Source organism: Mirounga angustirostris, unplaced genomic scaffold (assembly GCF_029215605.1).
Source record: "Mirounga angustirostris isolate CCGP_5_RB_7025 unplaced genomic scaffold, mMirAng1.0.hap1 SCAF_5, whole genome shotgun sequence".
NCBI classification, from domain to species: Eukaryota; Metazoa; Chordata; class Mammalia; order Carnivora; family Phocidae; genus Mirounga; species Mirounga angustirostris.
The window spans coordinates 76683916-76702388 of record NW_026991713.1 but is presented as its reverse complement, the minus strand read 5'-3'; the positions used below and the strand labels follow the sequence as shown (position 1 = coordinate 76702388).

The following is an 18473-nucleotide window of genomic DNA, read 5'->3' as shown; positions in this document are numbered from 1 at the left end:
AGAAGTTGGTTCTCTGAAAGAATTAATAAGATCGATAAACCACTGGCCAGACTTATCCAAAAGAAGAGACAAAGGACCCAAATTAATAAAATTATGAATGAAAGGGGAGAGATCACGACTAACACCAAGGAAATAGAAAACAATTAATAGAAATTATTATCAACAACTATATGCCAATAAACGGAGCAGTCTGGATGAAATGGAGGCCTTCCTGGAAACCTATAAGCTGCCAAGACTGAAACAGGAAGAAACTGACAACCTGAATAGGCCAATAACCAGTAACGAGATTGAAGCAGTGATCAAAAACCTCCCCAAAAACAAGAGTCCAGGGCCTGGTGGATTCCCTGGGGAATTCTACCAAACATTCAAAGAAGAAATAATATCTATTCTCCTGAAGCTGTTTAAAAAAATAGAAACAGAAGGAAAACTTCCAGACTCATTCTGTGAAGCCAGCATTACCTTAATCCCCAAACCAGACAAAGACCCCATCAAAAAGGAGAATTTCAGACCGATATCCCTGATGAATATGGATTCCAAAATCCTCAACAAAATCCTAGCTAATAGGATCCAACAATACATTAAAAGGATCACCCACCACGACCAAGTGGGATTTATCCCCGGGATGCAAGGGTGGTTCAACATTCACAAATCAATCAATGTGACAGAACACATTAATTAATAAGAGGAGAGAGAAGAACCATATGGTCCTCTCAACTGATGCAGAAAAAGCATTTGACAAAATACAGCATCCTTTCCTGATTAAAACTCTTCAGAGTATAGGGATAGAGGGAATATTCCTCAAGTTCATAAAATCCATCTATGAAAAACCTACAGCGAATAAAAACTCCATAATTTCTTAAGTGATAAAGGTACTAGGAGAATCTTTTGTTCTAATATTTGGTCTTTGGCCCTGATTCCTGACCCAGAACTCCTAAATCTCATGGAACTCCCCAAGTGATTGGATTATCTTTTTTCTAATAAGGTGATTCTTGGTGGGCTTCTGGATGGGGGCTGGTCACCAGAAAGATCTAGTTATGATTAGAAGCTTGGAACTTTCAGCCCTTTCCCTCCTCTATCCTCCAGGGATTGGAGAGGGGCCAGAGATGGAGGTCATTATCAATGATGCCTACTTGATGAAGCCTCAACTCAGGGTTTGGAAAACTTCGTGGTGAACACATCAACATGCTGGGCAGGCAGCACACCCCAGTTCCACGGGGACAGAAGCTCCTGAGCTTTGGACCCTCCAGACCCCACCTTAAGGATCTCGACATCTGGCTGTTCATCTGTTTCTGTCAAACCCTTCATTGTATAATAAACCAGTAAAACATTAAGTGTTTCCCTGAGCTCTGTGAGCTGTTAGAGCAAAATTTTTAACCTGAGGAGGGGTCCTAGGAACCCCCGATTTGCAACCAAGCTGGACAGAAGTGTGGCAATCTAGGGACCCACTACTTGCAACTGGTGTCTGAAGTGGGGTCAGTTGGGGCACCTGGGTGGCTCAGTCTGTTAAGCGTCTGTCTGCCTTTGGCTCAGGTCATGATTCCAGAGTCCTGGGATCGAGTCCCACATCAGGCTCCTTGCTCAGCGGGGAGCCTGCTTCTCCCTCTGCCTCTGCTGTTCCCCCTGTTTGTGCTCTCTCTCTCTCCCTCTCTCTCTCTCAAATAAATAAATAAAAATCTTTTAAAAAAATGAAGTGGGGTCAGTCTTGTGGAAATAGGTCTTCGACCTGAGGGATCTGATGCTAACTCCAGATAGACAGTGTCAGAATTGAATTGAATTGTAGGACACCCAGATAGTGTAGGACACTGAGAATTGGTCACTGTGAAAAAAAAAACCCCTACACATCTGGTATCAGAAGTATTGAGTATAAGCAGAAGAAGAAACAGGACTTTTTAATATACAAGGATGCATCTTACTGTGATAATCATAAAAATGACAATAAAAAGAAGAGAAGACATCTAACAAGCCAAATCCCTGATGTATTTGACTGGTTCCACAGATATTATACTTTAGATCATAGTTTTGGATTACAAATTAACAGCACTGCTTTTAAAAAGAAAACAAAAGACTCATTATTTTCCCAAAGTATTTGTTATTCAACCATTTGAAAAGTAAAAAAAAATCATTAAAAGTGTTACTAGTATATTACCACACTTTTTGAGGTACTTTCCCCTTCCAAAAATGATACAAAATGAATCACTTTTGAGGTCTATATGTATCCTATCTGAAAATAGGCAGGTGTTATCTATATAGATGATTTGGGGGGAGGGATTGTTTTTTATTGAGTAGAGTTGACACACAATGTTACATTAGTTCCAAGTGTACAACTTAGTGATTTGACAAGTTTATACATTATGCTATATTCACAAGTATAGCTGCCATCAGATTATTATTCCTGGAAACTGGTTAGGGCAAAATGCCTGGTGTTTTAAGTGAATTCAATTAGATCCCAAAATATAAAAATGAATTACTGAATGGAGAACCACTGCAGTGCTAATTAAGGTAACTGAAAGCACCCACATGGTACCAGATACTGGCAAATCTAAGCTTTGAGACATGACTGAGAATCTAAAATTACAGGAGTTTCCCAAATATCTAAAAAGATGGAGAGTGAACTCTCCCAACTATAGACAAGAGAGCTTGAGATGAAATAATAACAAAATGATACTTGTGAGCACTGGAAAAAGAATCTCTGATTCTTTTATGGGTTCACAAAAAGGGGGTTTAACTGGTTAATGTCACATTTTAATAGAACAGGGAGTGTGACAGACACATCACATCTTTATTTTAACAAAGGCATTTATCAGAATCTTTCAGAATCTCCTGTGTACAAGATACAAGAAGATGGATTTGTAGCAAAGACAGAGTGTTGACTAATAACCAGTGTCTCCTTAGATGGAGACCTTCAGTGTAAGTCACAAGATTCTGACATTATCTCTGGTCTGTCCAATATTTTTATCAAAACTCAGCGAGTTCTGTAGTGTATGCTAACCAAGCTTGCAGAAAGCCTACATCTGTGAAGGAGGGTCCACTGGACTGGGAGACTAAGATTCACAACGAGCTTAAATGCTTGATATTGTTAATTAATTCTTACAGGATTAGACAGAATATGGGTAAGAGTAAAGTCCCACATTTGGACGTAAAAGAGAACAAAATACTTGCAATCCAGGCTAAAATTACACACATAGTATTGTTCAAGGGCTGTTAGTTTACTCTAAACTCGAAGAGTTACTGCGTCTTGGCTATCAAACAGACCAAACTGCGTAAGTCAAACTAATTTTCATTTCAATTCATTCTAACAGATAGGTATTGAGTACCTACTTCGTGTCAGGTATGGTGTAGGGCCCGGAGATACAAAGAGAAGACATGGCATCTGCTACCAAAGAGTTAACAGCATCGTAGGAGAAAGAGAGACACTGAACAGATAATTAATAGTTAGTCAAAGAAATCTAGCAATGGGAGAACCTACCAGGGTCAGAGACAAGAAAGAGGGAGCTATTCTGCCTGCATGCGGGACAGGGAAGGTGGGTGGTGTCCAACGTGGGGCAGCAGCCCCTCTGGGTGGTACTGAAACACTGGAGCACCTTCATAGGAGAGCTCCAGGAAGCTGCAAGAGTGGGGAGTCTCGAAAATGATGTCTCAGGAAAGGCTTGAGGAGATGGGAAATGCTCAGCGTAGAGAAAGATGATAGAAATGATCCCAAATTCTCCAAGGGAAAGGCTCGTTGCCATATTATGGCTATATCCCTAGTATCCAGCTCAATGCCTGGTTTACGGTTGTCAAAACTAAGTGGATAAATGGACGGACGGATGAATGAAGGAGTGAGTGAAGCAAAGCACTTACTCAAGTGGCTCTCAGAGTGGAAAGGAAGATCCAATAACAATGTTGCAAGGAGCCTGACCGAGGGCCAAGTATAGCCTGCAAATTGTTTTGTTTCACCTGTATGCCTTTTCTTTCTTTCTTTAATTTACCAATTTTTTTTTAAGATTTTTTATTTATTTATTTGACAGAGAGACAGCGAGAGCAGGAACAAAAGAAGGGGGAGTGGGAGAGGGAGAAGCAGGCTTCCCGCCGAGCAGGGAGCCCGATGCGGGGCTCCATCCCACGACCCTGGGATCATGACCTGAGCCGAAGGCAGACGCTTAACGGCTGAGCCACCCAGGCATCCCAATTTACCAATGTTTTTAAAACAGGTGATTTCACATAAAAATCTCCAGCGTCTCTTGAAATATTACAAGACCTGGCCTACATGGCTGCTTGGAAATATCTGTGTGACCATTTAGATGGCGCAAGTACTCACAATTTGACAAAATACAAGTCAACTACTCGGAGACAGACTTCCAAGGAAGACTCTCCAAGGAAGAAGCAGTATTTAAGACTAGAACTGGTATTTGGATAACCAGAAATGTCCATGCAGAAGCATGAAAACCAGCCCACCCTAAACACCATCTAAGAAGAACAGTCTCTCATGTTCCACATCACCCTGAATGCACTCCATATAGTATTTACTCAGTTTTTTAAAACTCTTTTGCCATATTCCTCAAATATTATAAGCATTTTTCATGCATTGTAAAAAACTCATTTCTTTTCCTCATCGTATCCATCTCACCTAACACACAGTAGATTCTAAATGAAGTTTACTGAATGAGCAAATAAACTTACATTAAGTTGGAAGTTGAAAAAAATCATCTTTCCCTTTCAACAATAAGAATCTCTAATTTTATTTGATTTAGCCTTCATCACTAATTTAGCCTTCATCTCTAATTGAAAGCAATAGGAAATATTTTTTTTTCTTTTCAGAAAAAATCTGAATGGGGCGCCTGGCTGGCGCAGTCAGTTAAGCATCTGCCTTTGGCTCAGATCATGATCTGAGGGTCCTGGGATGGAGCCCCACATCAGACTCTCCACTCATCAGGGAGTCTGCTTCTCTCTCTCCTTCTGCCCTGCCACCACTAGTTCTCTCCCACTCAAATAAATAAATCTTTAAAAAAAAAAAGAAGAAGAAAAAGAAGAAAAGAAAAAATCTGAATAGTCGTGTCTGACTGGTTGAAAGCCTTCCAGACATTGGCAAATATGACCACAAATGCCCCTCCTCCATCTGAGCTCTTCTGCCTCCCCGTAAAACTGCCCAGAAAGGTGGGGCTATAATGAGCTCACAGCAATCACAGGGCACTGGCCCCCAGAAAAGGTCACAGGGTCACACAGTGTGACACCAAGAAGTCACAGGAGGATGAGTGGGGAGGGGAGAGGAAAGCCATCGGCTGCCCCTTCTCCTCACACTCGCAGAGCCTGCAGCTCTAGATAAAGCCCCTTACTCTTTTTAATTTTCTTCTTTGGAAAATAGTTCTGGTTTAAAAAAACAAAACTGGGCTGTATCCCTGGAAGAGACTTCTACTATGGAATAGACTAGGACCCTTCCTCCAGGGGACCCCAGCTCCACTTAATCAAACAGCTCTACCTCAGTAAACTGGCAGACAGCTGGAACCTGCCTAAGAGGTCATGATTCTCCCCTGTGGTGACTCAAGTCTGGCTTTTGGCCCCGAGCCTGGAGTTTCCCTGGTATATAGACGAAGCACCATTTAAGAGGGCTCCATATCTACTTCATTCCTAGGGACAACGGGATTAATTAGCCACCACCAGTGGTCACGACATTCTGATCACCACTGTGTCCCTGCTGCCTATCATGGTAAATGCACTCACCTTGTCTTTGGCAGCTAAGCTCTGCCATTGGCATCTGGTACTCCAGGACCCCATCACCCCCACTGAAATCAGAAAGCCCACCTCAATCGCATCTCCCACATCACACTTGCCTACAGAAAAGAGTCAATGCGGACTTTGTCAAAGTTGCAGGTGCTCCCTCACTAATCTATTTCTTAATGCCTCAGTGGAGGGAAAATCATCTGGCCGTCTCAGGAAATGTAGTAGAGTGGTGGGAGGAAGGTGTGGGCAGGAGACATGTGATAAATGCACTGCAACATTCCTATCTCAATGAGATTTGGATTCTTTTTTCTATGTTACACCAGAGATACTTGGCATCTCAACCCCATGTAACATATGCTCCCATTGAGTCCCAGTGGTTCCCAGGATTCTGAATCCCCTGAGGTGCTAGCTACAATTTCTGATTCCCTCATCCCACCGCAAGATAATCTAAGTCAGTAAATGTGAAATGGGACCCAGAGATCTGTCCCAAGAAACCCAATGATTCAAACCAGGTGAGACTCAGAACAATGAGAGACACACATCTCAAAGCTTAAAGGAAGGCTACCTATGTTTGCCACATTTAACAGGAAAATCCAGTTTTCTCAGCAATAACACAACATACATTCTTTTCCAATACGAACTACAAACCAGGGAAAAGAAAAATTTAATGTACCTTAACCATCTTAACCATAACCATCTGTTTCTGCTATCTCAAATAAGGAGTTCTCCAACACTTTCCTTGTGAGTTTCCAAAGCCCAAAACTGAGCATGCAGTACATTCTCCTGTCTCCCCAACTGCCATTCATTTTTCTTCTTCCCCCTCTCTTGCTATCCTCTCAGCTCTCAAATGCTTATAAGTGGTTTCCATAGTCTTCTTAGATCATTCAACCAATAAATAACAACATCTGGTTTTTCTTGTTTTCCTCTAAGGCAAATCCCTTTGGCCCTTAATCATTTTGGTTGCTCTTCTTCTGCATTCCCTCTAGTATCGGGAGCAAATCAGCAAATCATCATCACTTAATGTATCAAAGAACTAAAGGATGTGATTCACAGGCACCAAGGCAAACGACAGTGCAGAGGGGGTGACTGGTGCTCTGAGACACAAAATTTTTGGTCATCCCATCCTCACCTGGCTATGCGGAAGCTACGGGGAGGGAAGAGGGGCTTGTCAGGAGGAGCCCACACCCATGCAAGGGGCAGTTATTGTCACTAGGGTCACATAAGTGCTCAGGGTAGCAAGTGCATCAAAGAAACGGTGGGGAAATTGAGGACAGAAGATCCGTGACCACATCTAGAAGGCAGCAGGTCCCAGAAGAAAATCTTCAAAAAGAGAGTCAGCGAATAATAAAACTTAACAGATCAACATCAGATATAATATAAATATAGAAGTATATTTAGAAGTATAATTGAGTTATCAATTTTTAGCCAATTTGTTTTCCTTTAAAGGTGTGCGTTTGGGGGGCGCCTGGGTGGCTCAGTTGGTTAAGCGCTGCCTTCGGCTCAGGTCATGATCCTGGGGTCCTGGGATCGAGCCCCACGTCCGGCTCCCCGCTCAGCAGAGAGCCTGCTTCTCCCTCTCCCTCTGCCTGCCACTCTGCCTACTTGTGCTCTCTCTTTCTCCGTCAAATAAATAAATAAAATCTTTTAAAAAATAAAATAAATAAATAAATAAAGGTGTGCGTTTGGTAAAGTTCCTGGATGCAGGGTAATTCTGACAGTGCTAGCCAGAGTTTATGTGAGGACAAAGTCCTGCACACGACAGCACTCCCTTCAGACACTAGCTGCAAGCTCAATGGTCCCCAGGCTATCTGCACTGCTGACCAACTGGCCACAAATTTGGGGGTTCCCCCAACTCCCTCAGGTTTGATAATTTGCAGGAATGACTCACAGAAGTCAAGAAAGCATTATACATGTGATTTTGGCTTTATGATAAAGGATACAAATCAAAAACCTGTCAAAAGGAAAGACCCATGGAGACAGGTCTGGGAGGGTCCCAAACACAAACCTTCCATGTCTTCAGGACACATCTCCCCCTCAGCTCAATGATGTATGATTACCAATCAGGCAAACTCAACCAAGCTTCAATGTCAAGTTTTTAACTGGGGTTTCATTACTTAGGTTGATTGATTCAATCAATCACTGGGCATGTGACTGAACTCAATCTCCAGCACGACCTTCCCTTCCTGGAGGTTGGAAGGTAGGGCTGGTATGTGGCTCAAAGTCCCATCTCTCTATCCTATGACTGGCCTTTCCAGCTAGCCAGCCCATGTTCTGAAACTATCAGGAGGCCCATCATGAGTTACCTCTTCCTTAGCATAAACTCAAGTGTGATCTCAGGGCCCACTGTGAGCAACAGAGACACTCCCATCACTTAGGAAATTCCAAGAGTTTAGAAGCTCCCTCCCAGGAACCTGGGATAAAGGCCAAAAAAAAATTCTTTATTCTACAGTACTTGGGGACAGAAAGTCACAGACATCATAGTTCCTTTGAGAAAGTATTTTCAGAGCCTTACACTCTATTTGATCCAACTGGGAGTAATATGTCCTGTCCACCTCACTGGCTTGAAAAAAACATGGCCATTCTTTATAGACTGTAGGACACGGGCGTGGATGAACTTTAGTCCCCTGACAGCAGGGTTTGGAGAAAACTCTGTGTAATTCTGAGGTTTGCCTCAGAAGTTACAGCTGCTATGTCCAGCCTTAACATTTACAGCAAGCATCCACCAACCATCACACTTCAATATGCCATGCAAGAGGAGAATGATCCCAAAGTGCTGTGGATCCTCATTCTCTACAGAGTCACAGTCCCAGCAGAAGACAACAGGGAGCCACAACTGCCCCTTTCAGAATCAACACTGTCCCTTAACCTTCCAGTAGGCAGGACCCACTGGAACCCATCTCTATGTGTCCAGGAAATTCTTTGTCTGCCTCCATTTTTTTCTTTGACAGAGGAAGAAAAAAGGCAAATAAACCAAGTAATAAGTCAAGCAGACTTTTTTGTCTATATTATAAAAGTGTAGCCCTGCCTAAATATTTACCTGAAAAAGTCAAGTGTTCACATGAGCGATTCATTCATTTATTCTTTCAACAGTACTTTATGAAGCCCCTACTTTGCATGGTAGGCACTGTTCCACACACCTCATGGAGCTAACATGGTAGTGCGAGAAGAGAAAAGCCAACCAACAATAAATCCATGTTGCCAGATAGCAATGAGGGCTACTAAGGCAAAGAGGGTAGAGAGTGAGAGAGTGAGGATGAAACATGGAGGACAGTCTGCCATTTTGGATCGGGGAGCCAGGAAAGGTGTCAAGGAGGAAGTGACATCTGAGCAGAGACTGAAGGTGGTAAGAGAGCAAGAGAGCACAGGTCTGGGCAAAGAGCATTCCAGAAAGTGCAAAGGTCCCAGGCAGCGGCGGGCAGGTGTCACCTGTAAAGGGCACAAGGACCCTAGAATGCTGGCAGAGGTAGAATGAGGTGCAGACTGACAGACTAGAGGTCAGGGGAGTGGCCAGGGGTCAGATCAACAGGGTCTCGGAGAACAGAAACCATTTCTCATCATTTGGAAAAGTAACAGTGCCATTAACTCTGGCATGACCAAGCATTCCTCCCCCATCCCTGCCTTTTTAAGTGGAATGACTACGTAGTCAAAGTTAGGGAAAACATGAACTATAGCTCCAAAGGAAGATAGAAAAGACATGTGTTGATAAAAAAAAAAAAAAAAAAGATTGCTTCCAAACGTGTTTTCCAAGCCTTCACTCAGAGACTCACCTATAAAAACCCTCATAATTCAAAAATATATTCCTCTCATTTTCCATCCTTCCTACACTGCCAGATTATAGCCTAAAGCCCATCTTACATCTAAGGTCCTTGACCCCCTCCTCTTCAGGTTTCTAAGAAAAACCTTAGTTGCCATGCAATTTCCAGGGGCCATTTTTTTCATTCTTTTCTATAAAGTCTTTATTGCCTCCAATCATATTTTTTCCGTGGCTATATCCATCACTGAACATCCTAGACACTCGAGTCAAACAATCTCCAGGTGTCTGCCATCATCAAAGACTTAGAACACAAACTTCTCAGCTTTGCTGCAACAGACTATCTCCAAACGAATTCCAAGGAGGACAAATCAAAAGGAACAGAACCAAAATGAACACGCCACCATTTCTTTTAGATTTCGGGCATAGAGGCTAGAGCTGATTTTCATGGTTGGCATATCATCTGTGACTAAAAGATGCAAACTGCTGCAAAAAAAAAAAAAAAAAAAAAAACCTCTCCAGATCCAAGTATTAAAATGTTGCAAATCCTTACAGCTGCACATATTAAGATATTCTATTTTTTAACTCTGACATTTCAAACCACCCACTTTCACTCTTATGATGTATATCACCATCAGAAGCCTTCAATAAGATAAACCTTTATAGCAAACTGGTAGAATACTACGATCAAGTAGCCTAAACATGGAGAGAGACTCATTTGCCTTAGTTTCCCCATCTTTAACATGGAAAACCCCTGCTTCTTTCTTGTTGAAGGAAGCATCTCCTTGCTTCCTGACGTGGAATGGTGCTGCTAACAATCCAGCAGGAGCTCCTTCTCAAGAGGAAAGGGGCAGAGAGAAATAAAATTAAAAAGTTAAGCACCTTTTAAATCAATCAGGGCCATTTTTATGTTTGGGGGTTATGGGCATCATGGGTTTTAGTTCTGTGTCAATTAAGTGCCTACAGAGTGACTTAGCATGTTTAATGTCCTGATTCCAGAGTTAAAAACAGGTCGTGGCCAGTGGAGGATAAAGAAGCAAAATAAAAAAGGCGACTGCTGCAGATTAAGTTTGCACAGATGTTTTGATTCTGCTCTACAATGGTCCAAAAATATTCCTGTGTGCCCTTGGAAATGATCTTATGAAAAGACCGAATGTAAGATTTGACTGGGAACAGAAATTCATTAGAATTCTAAACTCACTTCGAGGAGCACAGAGAGGACCATTTGTACCAGTTAAAGTTTGACTGGAGAAGCGGAAGCACCAGGAATGCTACAGCGGAAGGGATTTACTGTAGAGATCTGACCTTTCCCAACTGTGGAAGCCGGCCACGCAGCCTCTGCAAGCCTGCTGCTTCTGTCTGCATCGGACGTCAAAAGCCGGCGGGGCTGGCGTTCGGGAGGGAGGAAGGCTGAACTTGAAGGAGGGGAAAGGGAGGAAGGGCTGGAAGCCACGAAGATGAACTAGAATGTACCTCTGCTGCTCACAGCCTCTAAGGCCCCAGCTTTAATGATGTGAGTGGCTTTAAACAGGCTGGCGCTGTCCCCACAGGGCTGCACTCACATCTGCACCATGATTCTAAGTAGCTATAGCACCACGATCTGGAGAGTTCCGGAGGAGCTGTGGACCTAGCTACCGTCGCACGCCAGCAGCGGGTCAGCCCGCCTGTCTGTGACAACCCACGGGAGCTGGGACAGCACCAGTACCTACACCAGCCCTCTGACCGGAAACATGGCCACTTCACTTTCCAAATCGCGGAGAAATTTCTCTTGTACAGCTACAGCCTAGTGCAATACAGGGAAAGAATTTCCAAGAAACAGAGTTCCAATTTTGTTAAATTGACATAATACAAAGCCATCACATCTTGGTAAACTGCCTTCATTTTCCATTGCACCCTGCCCCACAACCTGGTAGAGCAGGCACTCTAAAAATCCACTTCCTTATTGCAATTTCAGCTGATTTCTTATTTGAGAAAACCTGATTAATATGTTTCTATGCTTCCAAGTACCTTAATAGTAACAAGCATTACACATCTTTATTTATTAATTAATGTATTTATTTATTGTTTATTCTTAAGGTAATTTCTAGCTCTCAGTACGTGTGACATTCACTCAGTGAATCAAAGAAAATAAATAATTTTAATAAAAACTAGCTTTGAGGGGTGCCTGGGTGGCTTAGTTGGCTAAGTGTCCAATTCTTGGTTTTGGCTTGGGTCATGACCTCATGGGTCCTGGGATCAAGGCCCCCTCCTCCACCCTTCCCATGTGAGGCTCCAAGCTCAGCGGGGAGTCTGCTTGCAGATTCTCTCCCTCTGCCCCTCCCCCGACTCGCATGTTCATGCTCAGCAAGCTCTCTCTCTAAAACAAATAAATAAATCTTAAAAAAACAAAAAACAAAAAACCTAGGTTTGAGCTTTGCACTGGGAAAGACAAGCTACAGAACTGGAGAGAGTATGTGCCAACCACATAGATGACAAAGGACTGTACCTACAATACATAAAGAAATCTCAAAATTCAACATAAAAAAAAAAAAATCCACGTAGGAGATGGACAAAAGATATGAAGAGACGTTTTAACGAAGAGGATATACAGAGGGCAAATAAGCACATGAAAGTATATTTAACACCATCAGCCATTAGGGAAATGCAAATTAAAATCACAATGAGGTATCACTGTACACCTATCAGAGCCACTACAATTTAAAAAAAATGACAATACCAAATGCTGGTGAGGAAGCAAAATAACTGGATTACTCATACACTGTATGGAAAGGTCTGGAAAAGTTAATCTGTTTCTTAAAAAACTAAATATGCAACCACCATGTGACCCAGCAGTTGCAATCCTGGATGTTTATCCCAAAGAAATAAAACCTATGTTTACATAAAAACCTGTAAATGAATGTTTATGGTGGTTTGTTTGTAACAGCCCCAAACTGGAAACAACCCAGATGTCCTTCATCAGGTGAATGACGAAGCCATGGGACACCCACACAGTGGAATACTACTCAGCCACAGAAGGAGTGAACTATTGATATGCAACAATCTGAATAAACTCCAGAGAATTATGCTAAATGTGAAAAAAGCCAATCTCAAGAGGTTACATACTATATGATTCCACATATAGCATTTTCAAAATGACAAAATTACAGACATGCAGAACAGATTAGTGGGTGATTATGGAGCAGGGTGGGGTGTTACAAATTAGGGGTTGTTACGAATGAGGTGTTTCTAATTATGGTAAAGAAGCAGGAAGGATCCTTATGACGAAACTGTTCTGTATCTTGACTGTGTGGTAATCTTGGAAATCTACATGTGACAAAACTGCATAGGACTAAATACACACTTAACAAAAATAAAAGAGTACATGTAAAACTGGTAAAATCTAAATAAAAAGCTGTGGATTGTATCAATGTCAACTTCCCGGTTGTGATATTATACTATAGTTATGCAAGGCTTTAACCCTGGAGGAAAATGGATAAAAACCTCTATATTATTATTTACAACTGTATGGGAATGTACAATTATCTCACAATGAAAAGTTGTTTGTTTGTTTTTTAATGCCAAAGACCCTATAAGAAAAGAAAACTACAAGCCAACATTCGTGATAAACACAGATGCAAAAGTCCTCAACAAAATACTAGCAGACTGAATTCAACAGCACATTTAAAGGAAAACACACCATAACCAACTGGGTTTTATCCCTGGGATGCAAGAATGGTTCGACATGAACAATTCACCTAATGTTACATACCACATTAACAAAAGGGAGGGTAAAAATTACATGATCATGTCCATAGATGCAACAAAAGTATGTGACAAAATTCAACACCCTTCATGGTAAAAAGTCTCAAAAACTAGGTTTAGAAAGAATTTACCTCAACATAATAAAGAACATATATGAAAAGCACACAATTAATATCATACTCAGTGGTGAAAAACTGAAAGCTTCTTCTCTAAGATCAAGAACAAGACAAGGATGCCCACTCTTGCACTTCTATTCAGCATAGTACTGGAAGTCCTACTCAGAGCCATCAGGTGAGAAAAAGAAATAAAATGCATTTACACTGGGAAAAAAAAGAAGTAAAATTATCTGTTTTTATATGTTTGCATACGACACCGATCTTTTATGTTAGAGAACCCCAAAGACTCAAAAAAAAAAACCCAAAAAAACAAGTTAGAATATTCAAATTCAGTAAAGTTGCAAGATACAAATCAATATACAAAAATCAGCTGCAGTTGTATCAACTATATTTCAATAAAAAAAATCAGCTGCATTTCTGTACACTAATAATGAACTATCAAAAATTAAGAAAACAATCCCATTTACAACAGCATCAAAAAGAATAAAATACTTAGGAATAAACTTAACCAAAGAGGTGAAAAACTTGTAAAATTAAAACTATCATTGACAAAACAGATTAAAGAAGACACAAATAAATAGAAAGACATCCTAAGTTCATGGATCAGAAGACTTACTATTGTTAAAATGTCCATAATACTCAAAGCCGATTATAGAGTCAATGTATTCTATATTAATATCCCACTGGCTTTTTCTTTTTTTTACTGAAATAGAAAAAAAAATCATAAAATTCATTTGGAACTACAAAAAACCCTGAATATACAAAACAATTCTGAGAAAGAACAAAGCTGCCAGCATCACACTTCCTGATTTCAAACTATATCACAAAGCTACACTAATTAAACAGTATGGTACTGGAATAAAAACAAACATATTTACCAATGGAAAAGAATAGAAAGCCAGAAATTAACCTACACATATATGGTCAAATGCTCCTCAACATAAAGGCCAAGTATACACAGCAGGGAAAGGAACAGTCTCTTCAACAGTGTTGGGAAAACTGGATATCCACATGCAAAAGAATTAATCTGGACCCTTATCTTACACTGCACACAAAAATCAACCTAAAATGTATTAACAATTTAAATTTAAGACCTGAAACTGTAAAACTTGCAGAAGAAAAACAGGGGTCATCATCCCAGGATCCCGGGATCGAGCCCCACATCAGGCTCCCTTTCCCTCTGCTGTCTGCCCCCCTCCCTGCTTGTGCTCTCTCTCTTTCTCTCTCTCTCCCCCTGTCAAATAAATAAATAAAATCTTTAAAAAAAAAAAAAGAAAAGAAAAGAAAAACGGGGAAAACTTTATGATGTTAGACTTAGCAATGACTTTTTAAATATGACACCAAAAGTACAAACAATAAAAACAAAATTAGGTAACTGGGACTACATCAAACTAAAAAACCTCTGTACAGCAAAGGAAGTAAGCAACAGAGTTAAAAGGCAACCTATGGAATAGGAGAAAATATTTGCAAAGCATGTATCTGATATATTATTGATACCCAAAATACATAAGAAACTCCTACAACTCAAGGTAAAAAAAATATGATGAAAAAATGGGCAAAGGGCTTGAACAGACATTTCTCCAATAAAGATTCAGCCATAAAAAAGAATGAAATCTTGACATTTGTGACAACATGGAGGGACCTAGAGGGTATTATGCTAAGTGAACTAAGTCAGACAGAGAAAGATGAATACCATATGACTTCATTTATACGTGGAATTTAAAAAACAAAACAACCTAACAGAACAAAACAGAAACAGCCTCAGATACAGGAAACAACTGGTTACCAGAGGGGATAGTGGGGGGGAGGGCGGGGGGGAACAAGCAAAATAGGTGAAGGGCATTAAGCACAAACTTCCAGTTATAAAATAAATAAGTCATGGAGACGTAATGTACAGCCTAGGGAACATACTCAATCATACTGTAATAAATTTGTATAGTGACAGACGGTAACCAGACTTATAGTGGGGACGATTTTATAATATATAAAAACATCAAGTCACTATGGTATACATCTGAAACTAACAGAGTATTTTATGTCAATTATACTTTAAAAAAAAAAGACATACAAATGGCCAACAGGTACATGAAAAGATGCTTAACATCACTAATCATTAGGGAAATGCAAATCAAAACCACAATGAGTTATCACCTCTGTCACAACCATTAGGCTGGCTTTTATGAGAAAAAGATAACAAGTGTTGGCAAGGATGTGGAAAACTAGAACCACTGTACACTATTGGGAACGTAAAAGGTGCAGCTCCTATGGAGAAGAGTAGAGATTCCTCAAAAAGTTAAAAATACAATTACCTTATAATCCAGCAATCCTACTTCTGGTTATAAATCCAAAAGAATTGAAATCAGGATCTTGAAGAGATATATGCACTGCCAAGTTCACTGCAGCAATATTCACAACAGTTAAGACATGGACACAACCTAATTGCCCATGATCAGATGAATGGATAAAAAAAAAAGTGGGGAGTGCCTGGGTGGCTCAGTCGGTGAAGTGTCTGCCTTTGGCTCAGGTCATGATCCCAGGGTCCTGGGATCGAGCCCCGCATCGGGCTCCCAGCTCAGCGGGGAGCCTACTTCTCCCTCTGCCTCCTCTCGTGCTCGTGCTCTCTCTCTCGCTCACTCTCTAATAAATAAGATCTTTTAAAAAAATAAAAAATAAGTGGTCTATACATACAATGAAATATTATTCAGCCTTAAAAAAGGAAATCCTGTCATATACAACAACGTGGATGGACGTGGAGGACATTATGCTAAGTGAAATAAGCCAGTCACAGGACAAATGCTGCATGATTATACTTACATAATGTATCTAAAATAGTCAAATTCATAGAAACAGAATAGAAGGATGGCTGCCAAGGGCAGGGGAAGGGGAGCCCAGGGAGCTGCTGTTCAGCAGGTATATAGTTCCAGTTGTGCAAGAGAAATAAGCGCCAGAGATCTGTTGTACCACACTGTGCCTAGAGTTAATGATATTGTATCATGCTCCTAAGAATTTTAAATGGCAAATCTCATGTTAAGTGTTCTTACCACAATAAAAATAAATAAAAATGTTCTCGAATTCTCAAAGATTTTTATTCAAACAAACCTAGCTTAAGATATAATTAAAACAGTGTGTATATATATTTAAAAGGCCACTTTAACTTTATTTTCACCAACTACCTAAAATAAAGATCATTAAAGACATAATCTATGTAAAGTGTTTCAGGCCAATTCTTGGTTCACACTGAGTAGTTAATTAATGTGATTGTCCTTCCTTGCAACAATCTTTAGAGTTGTGTGGGTCTAGCATCATCAACCGCGCCCTCGTACATGTCCCTCTTTATGCAGCTGCACAAGAAGATCCAGTGTGGAGAAAGCTTCCAGGTCTTATTTTAATCCACACCTGTGAACATGGAAAGATGAGCTAACTTTCTCTTTCTGAAGAGACATCTACCCCTTTCCAATAGTGCTGTGTTGTTCTCTAGATTTACAACTCAATCTTCTCCAAAAAAAAAAGAGTATATCTCACACAGCCAGTAAGATAAGACATACAAAGAGCAATGGTCTTAGACATCAATCTGCATTTTGTAACCAATGAGAACATAGTGAGGAGTTGGCCCTGCCGGGCAACTCTCCTGCCCCCTTAACCCCTGGTTCCCCCAAACCCTTGCTAACATTCCTCCTCATCAATGGCCTTGCCTCATTGTCTACTTCCTTCCCCACTCCTCTTTTCTGTCCCTGCCATCTCCTGCATGCCTGAAAAAACATTTTAGAAAGTCAAGAAGTGAAAACAGCTTCCCCATCCTCCACCAAGTGGGCGCAGGCATTTGGCCCTAACCTTTTAAAATGGAAAATGCTCAGATCAAAAGTCTCCATGGCTGTTATAAACCCAGCACATATCTCATGCTGTGAGCTTCCACACCTGAAATGAACCATCATCCTTCACTGTGATAAATGAAAAGGCAGGCCAATCTAGAAGATAAACATATATATTTGTGCCATCTAAGATTTTAAGAAACATTTGGAAAACTGAGAGTACTGAGGAACTCAGTAGCTGAGGTTATCTTCCAGCCGAAAACCAAAACCACTTTTCCAAGAGGACAAATGTTTATAAAATACTCTCTTCAGAGTCAAGTGTGCAATTTCCTCACCCTCTTTTAAAACACTGAATTTTCAGTGGAAGAATTAAGTCAAAAGCCCATGAATTACTGCCAACTGCTATGGTTTCCTTTTCTAAGTCATCACAGCCACCTGTCAAGAAACCGTGGACTCCTGGCCCCAGGCAAGCTTTTCAAGCTTCCTATCCCGCCTCGAATGACCATTACCATGAAGACGGGTTCATATTACACCCACTGGAAAAGGCTTAAAACACTGATGATACTGAACCAATATTACTTCAAGTTTTTGTCCGGCACATTATAAGCTTAAATGCTGAGCCAAGTTACAAAGGGTTGAGTCAAGCTCACGGTGTACGAGATAGCACTCACACAAAGCCCTCCTCCTCTTCCATCCGAAGCTAGCCCGCTTTTAAATGCAAGAGAATACTCCACCCTACAAAAACCTGGCGTTCCCTCGGTTCCCTTTACACTTTATTCACACCAGAAATGCTGAATCATGACTCTGAGGTTGTAAAACAAAAACTATTTCGACTGGGACACCAGGATCCCCAGAGGATCCCACGCTCGGCCTTCCTTTGCTTTGCATCTTTTAAAATCTTAAATCCCAAGCCGTTCCGCAGACCTGCAGACTGGAAAGGCTCTGGGAGCAGCCAAAGGCTGCAGGTCGGGGGAGAGCCTCCGCTCCCTCCGCTGCGCCTCCCCAAAACCCATGCAGCCCTGGCAGCTCCTGGCTCTCGTCTCTTCTCCTCCGAACGCGACCCCAAAGGGACTGATTCTCTCGCCATCAGCAAGGCTGCCCAACAGCCTCCGAGAAATTCCCAACTTGCAAGCATCCCCACCACAGCCTCCCGCCCGGAACCCTCTGGGCCCGCGCGGTCGCACTTGACCACCGTCCGGCTGGGGTGGGAGTGCGGGAGCAGCTCCACCAGCCCGCAACCAGCCCTTGCCCGAGAGACCAGCCCGCCGAGAGCGTAGACTCTTGAAAAACTCGATCCCAACTCCCAGCCCCGGAACCGCCCCGGGAGCCCAGAGAAGCGGGGCCGGGGACCGCGGCGCA

At 41.5% G+C, this 18473-nt stretch overlaps 1 protein-coding gene across 3 annotated transcripts in view; it reads right to left on the bottom strand.

The window, feature by feature from the left end:
* Positions 1-18473, bottom strand: part of TMTC1 (transmembrane O-mannosyltransferase targeting cadherins 1) — a 267202-nt gene that overhangs the window by 248124 nt on the left and 605 nt on the right. The window lies entirely within an intron of this gene.